Below are 7128 nucleotides of genomic sequence, written 5' to 3'. Positions count from 1 at the left end.
TTTGGGAAGGCAGCCTGAATGATAAAGAGGCTAACCTGCTCTAACTACCTTTTCTCTAATTTGCATCTTTCCTTCTGGATACAAGGTTTTGCTTTAGCTAAGGAGAGAAGGCATTAAAAACATCCCTAGCAGGCTCTGAATATCAAGTTTGGAATTTCAAAAACATTTAGAGCCTTCTGCATATTACTCAAAATCCATATTCCATTTCATCTGTTTGAGAACTCTTGCTTTTAAGTCACTTTAAAAATGATTTTACCTATTTGGAACATTCTTTATAATGGCCATTGTAATTTCCCTGAAGACTGGCAGCAGGTTAGTAGGTTCCTGGTTGCAAATGGAATTTAACCTCCATTTCTATTCCAGCCATATTTTGAAGTGTCCATCCTTTCAGCGACCAAGCTAAGCTCTTAGGCCACAAAACAAGCTTAGCAACATATTACCATTTTTGTAACTTTCTACAGCTTCCAGAATCACAGTTCTCAGACATACAATAAGCAAGTGTGCTTATTTTAGATTGGAACGTTCAGCTCTTTGGATGAAAAAGATCCCATTAGCAATTAATCTTTATCTACAAAAAGTAAGTCCAAGAAAATGCTAAGATAGTGACAGTAAGCAAGTGACGATACTATGTCCTGGCTGAAAGATGGCCCAGAACACTCTACCACCAACTCTCGTGGACCCATGGACTGGAGAAGGATTGAACAGACAAACCCAAAGCAATGGGACTGAGGACTGATTCCAGACAAAATGGAGAACTGCAGCAGCCACCAGCAGTGCCAAATGTGCAAACTGGGAACAGAATCAAGGGCTGGGGTTTTTCATTCAAAAACTTGGGAACTGTGGTCTGAAAGGCTAGGGGCTTGGCTCTGGGCAGAACAATCTGCCAGCACAATTGAGCTCTGGGCAGAATCATCTACCAGCTCAAGCTGACTTGCGGCTAAAATGAAGGCCAATTAGTTTGAGAGCTTGAATGTAAAGACAATGAATTTCAAACTGAGAGGAACTTATCAATGGCATTCACAAACAGTGAGAATGACAGTGAACTTGTTGCAGGAAGGGGGACCCATTCCAGAGCTCGAGAGTGGGCTCTTGTCTAACACTTGGAAATGAACTGTCTGAGGAGACACATGAGCTGACAATGCAAGAGACTTTATTGGGAAGGGGTGCCAGGGCAGAGAGTAGCAGGGCGAGGGAACCCAGGAGGACTGCTCTGCCATATGGCTTGTAGTCTCGGGTTTTATGGTGATGGGGTTAGTTTTGGGTTGTCTCTGGCCAATCACTTGGACTCAGGGTCCTTCTTGGTGGCCATTGCATCACTAAGCCAAGATGAATGCCAGTGAGAAGGATTCTGGAGGTTGGCAGGACACATGGACTGGAGTCTCCCTCTCTTCTTCTGACCTTTCCTGAATTCTTCCGGTTGGTGGTAGCTTATTAGTTCTGCATTCCTTACCAGGACGTCCTGTTGTAAGATAACTCACACAAGTGTTAATTATGGTGCCTGCCCAGCACAGGCGGTTTCAGTCAGTGGTTCCCCTAACAGACCCATATTTCTTCTTTCTCCCCTTTGACAAAGGGCATCCCTCTTGCTGTTTTACTTGTGCTCTGGATCCCATCTTCTCCCATGATGATCCTTCTTTCTCTAGGTTCTTCCCATTAGCACCAAAAACATGCCTCATGATCCTCCCACTGCTAAAACAATGACAACACCAAAACTTTCCTAAACTAACCCTATGTCCTTCACCAAGCCCCTTCACACTCTTCCTCCCCAGCCTTTCCAAATGTAACTTCTTGAGGGCATTTTCTGCACTTGCAATCTCTATCTGCACACCTCTCCCTCCCCCTGTCCCCACAACTCCTCCATCCACTACAACCTGGCTCATCTTCTGTACTGCTGTACTGAGGCTGCCCTCTTAAGATTATCTATGAACTAAAGCTAATTGCATGGATATTATGCAGCCTCTCTCAACCACACCTCACATTATTAGTATCTCCTTCTGGACACATGCTCTTCCTTTTGTTTCTCTAATACCAAACTTTTACTTACGATTTACTTACCATAATTTTTCTGAAGCTCCTTCTGTTTCCTCTTCCTTGTACCCTTCTCATCTAAATGCTGGTGATCCTGAGAGCTCTTATCTAGGATGCCTTCTCTTCCCTCTTCATTTTTCTACATTCTCCCCAGACTATCTATCCACTCCCATGGGTTGAACTACATATTTGGTGTGTGTCAGTTTACACATGATAACTCCAACTAATATCTTTCGAGTTCCAGATCTGTACACTCAATGGGCCACTTGAAGTCCTCTCAGGTATTCAGACTCAAGAGGTCTAAATTGAACTGCTCATTCTTGATGTGTCCTAGTTCTATAAATGGCACTCCCATCATTTAATTATCCAAGCCAGAAACCTGAAGTCCTCTTGGCTCCTTCCTGAACCTAAACTATATGAAACCATCAAATATAGTGGATGTACTTTTGAGTTGGTCCTCTTCTTTTGATCTTTTCTGCCACCATTCTATTCTATATCACCATCATCTCCTGCTGAGACTAGTGAAATAGTCTCCTAACCAATTTTATTGCCTCCAGACTCGCTTCCCTTCAACCTACATTTTACCTTCAGCCAAGGTGATTCATTCAAAAATGCAATTCTGTTAATGGTACTCTCTTACTTGAAACTTTCAATAGCTTTCCGTTTTTGATTAGGTGAAAGTCCACACTCTCCTTATCATATTTCTAAGACTTGGCCTTGCCACCCCATGCCTACAACACAAGGAGTATTCAGAACATTCTTACTGCTTTAAAAATAAATGGTATTATAAAAGAGAAAAATTGTCTTACTTACCGTAGAATCCCCAGAGCCCATAACATAGTAGGTATGCAATATTTCTTAAATGAAGGAAACAACATATGCATCAGTTCTAGTGAGTGCAGAATGAGGATGAACAAGAAAAATGGAACATTTTAAATCCAATAAGCATCTATTAGAGTAGCATATTTACAAAAGTCACTCTAAAATCTGGCAAGTTAAAAAACCAACTACAATGATCTTAGAAGCATTTTAAATGGGGGAAAAAGCACACTTAACCAACGTCTTTTAAAACGATTGTTTATTATGAATAGAAAAAGTTCAATTTTTGTAAGATATAATACACAAATTCATAGTATCCTAACCTCTTATTTTCCTGATTTTAAATTATGATTAAAATTAATGCATATATATGAACAAGTAATCAAGAAATATAGTATTCCATACTTAATCATTATATAACTAAAACAGATAAAGATAAGATACCTACTTTAAAATCAGGACATTTATCTCAAAGACAGATTTTGTTTTTAACCTTTAATACTTAAAATTCCACAGAAAGAGGAATTAAAGTTAGAAAATTTAAGAAGCAAAAATAAAAAAATATTAATTAAGAATGTGATGAAAACAGTACCTTTAGATAATGATATATATAAGAATAATCTCCAGACTGCTAATTTATATTGTTTAGAAATGAGAAACACTATTTCAATAAAAGTAAAAACTTATCTTAAGGAAAACTAATTATTTAAGTACTTTATCAATTAAAACATGAAATATACTCAGTTCTATATTACTAAATTGAGAAAAAAATAATAAATAATTGCCTCCTATATAAATAGAAATTATTTATCAAATTAGAGATAATTTCACATATTATATCTATTCTTTCTAAAAGATATAAGTTTATGCTTTTTCTTGGCTGGTATGAGAAATCTAAGACTAAACCATCTCTTTTGAGATGACTGGTTAATCATTTGGAGATAGCAAATCACAAAGTTATATGCCTACTTTGCACCAACATCAAAATACACTGCATGTAGATCAACAATGTGAATGCTTGAAAAATGAAATCATAAAATTATTGCAAGAAAACATTTATGAATATTTATAAAATCTTGAGAAGACTTTCAAAACACATCGTCAAAAGTGGAAAGCATAAGGCAAAGATCGACAGACTATAATAGGTGAAAACATAACAATAAGCATTATATTTAAATGATGTTTTAATATATTCACATGTAACAAGTCAAATGGTGGAGCTGAGCTTATGAGGAAAAGCAGTAAGAAGACAATAATCACCTTCATGCAAAATGGGCAAAGGATGGGGATAAATAAAAAGAATACAATGGCCATTTAAAACTGTTAAACTCTTTTACAATCAAAGAAATGTGAATTAAAATGAGATGCCATTTTTCCTTACTCAATTAACACAAAAGAATGTAAGTGCAACAAGGCAATATGTACATATAAAACTTTGTTCAATTTCAAGACTGCAATTTTTCTTTTCAGTATTATCTTGAAAATTTCTGGAATTATCCAAAATCATAGATATACAGAAAGTTTTAGTTATAAGGATATTCCTCACAGCTTTGTTTATAATATCACAAAATTGGAAATAATAGGGGTTGCTGATTGAGTTATGGCATATTTAACATTGGAATATTATATATCCATTAAAACAACACTAGCACGTGGGAGCCTGGTGGGCTGCCGTCTATGGGGTCACACAGGGTCGGACACGACTGAAGTGACTTAGCAGCAGCAGCAGCAGAATATTAATAATATTTTAAAATGCTTGTAATACATTGTAAAGTTAAAAAGCAGTTTACCAATTACAATACATGCTATTTTTTTCAAGAAATTTACTTCCATTTAACATTTTCTATAATGACTTACATTTCTTTTCTTGTAAGAAATAGTCTATAAAGGCCTCCAAGTTACTTATCTATCTCCTTCTGTTCTAATACTCTATTCCCAAAGTAAACTCCTCATTACCAACCTCTTTTGCCCAGGTATTTCCATAACAGAAAAGGGTATGGCCTGAACTGGAGAAGTGAATGTTCTGTATTTTGCTAAGTGCTACCTTCCACTGTAGATTTCTGGTGACACCTAAGGCCTAGGAAGAAAACTAGAAGCCTTAGAGGATGGAAACAAAGTGGGTGGAAGGGAAGAAAGAATGCTAGGAATAAAGTATGAAAGTCAAGGACCTGTAAAAGAAGTCAAGAGACGGTCCAATATATTTGCAAACCCTTTGTGAAAATGTGAGTCTTGAATGATGAGAAGCAATAAGAAGGTGATAATCACTGCAGGGAAATATGGGCAAAGGATGTGGATAAAAATTTCTACAAAAAATCAGACATTAAAAAAAAGAAGTTTACAAATCATTGTGAAAGGAATGATACTCCAATTAAAAAATAAATTTAAAAAAGTAGTTTGGCATCTTTTCTAACCAAAAAAGTGTAAATTAACTTGTTAAAAAATAAAGCTTATTTTGAAATGCAATATCCCAGACTTTGTACAGCTTTATATTATCTGATTTAGTCCTCAAAGTCTATTCTATCCTGAATTCTCTCTTGTATTGGTCCATCATAGTGCCTTCTTTTGAGTTAAGACAGTTTGGGTAAGACCAGATTTAAATGTCCGTGTTACTATCATCTTATGAATATACCCATGAACACAGGTTATTTTAAATAGTTTCAGTGAACAAAATCCTTAGTTAACATCTTCAGTATATTAGGTCCATTTTGATTGGGGGAAGAAATGTTTAAAAGGGTCAAGTCCTGAGGATATACTCTGGACAACCAGAGCTAGCTCAAAGGCACTGGAAAAAATGGCAAATCAAAAGGAGGCAAGATCTAATGCCAGTGTGGACTGAGATATGAGGGCAAATTTATGTAATACTTCTGCATTCTGAAAGTAGTTTACGTACATAGCACTAACTTGAGCATGTTAGGCACCATATGCAGAACTTTATGTAAACTGTTTTATTTAACATCTTATAAAGAAAATACTATTACATTTATTTTAAAGACAGTTCATTTTATACAGAAAAATAAACCTGGATTTCCTACCTCAAACCATATATTCTAGAAATTAAAGATCACATTGTGAAAGTACAACTCTAAAGCACAGAAAAGAAAGTATAGGATATTGCTATGACTTTGGGACAGGACAGAACTTTGTAAGTAAGACTCACAAAATACAAACAATGAATCAAGAAATTAATAGACTTTACATCAAACTAAAAATCCTTGTTCAACAAACGATCTCATAAATAAAAATTTACAGATGGGTGATAGACTAGGAAAAATTATTTGCAACATCTGAAATGGACAAGAGTTGATATCTAGAACATGGGTTATTCTGTAAATAGAAAATATTTTAGGTTTTATGGGCCATATGGTCTCTATTGCACCTGTTCAACTCTGTTGTTATAGCATGAAAGCAGCCATAGACAATACAAAACTGAAAGAATATGGTTGTGTTTCAATAGAAACTTATTTATAAAAATAGCTGGTGAGCAGGATTTGGCTTTCAAGCTGTAGTCTGTTAGTCCCTAATGTAGACTGTAGAAGAAATTCCTATAGATCAGTAAGAAAAATTTAGGATGCTCGATGGAAAACTGAATGAAGGATAACAATAAGCAATTAGCAGAATGAAAAGTCCAAATGGCTAAGCAAATATAGATGTGCAACATTATTAATAATATGAGAAATGCAAATTTAAAGGAAATACCATTTTGCATCACAGGATCTGACAGAACATGGAAGTCAGATAATTCAGGAGGAGGTGAAGATGTAGGTAAACAAGAAAGCCTCACACCTTGCCAATGAATGTGTGTCAGTTACAGAGAGCCATTAAATGCTAAGTGAAATTATTGTATTTCCATACCCCAAATAAAGGAGAGCTCTTTGATAAAGGGCAGCTGCTGCTGCTGCTGCTGCTGCTATGTCACGTCAGTCGTGTCCGACTCTGTGCAATCCCATAGACGGCAGCCCACCAGGCTCCCCCGTCCCTGGGATTCTCCAGGCAAGAACACTGGAGTGGGTTGCCATTTCCTTCTCCAGTGCATGAAAGTGAAAAGTGAAAGTGCAGGTAACGTTTTAATCACACACATTATCTTTATTTCACTATGGATCCAAGGACACCAACATAGACTGTCACTAGTTTACAAACCAGCTGTTATAAACTACTTTCTACCAATGTGTTTTATTTATTTTTTTAGTTGCACTGCATGGCTTGCAGGGTCCTAGTTCTCAGATCCAGGGATTGAACCCAGGCCATGGAAGTCAAAGTGCCAAGTTCTAACCCCTGGACTGC

This window comes from Bos indicus x Bos taurus, chromosome X (assembly GCF_003369695.1).
Source record: "Bos indicus x Bos taurus breed Angus x Brahman F1 hybrid chromosome X, Bos_hybrid_MaternalHap_v2.0, whole genome shotgun sequence".
NCBI lineage: Eukaryota > Metazoa > Chordata > Mammalia > Artiodactyla > Bovidae > Bos > Bos indicus x Bos taurus.
This window is presented reverse-complemented; position numbering follows the sequence as displayed.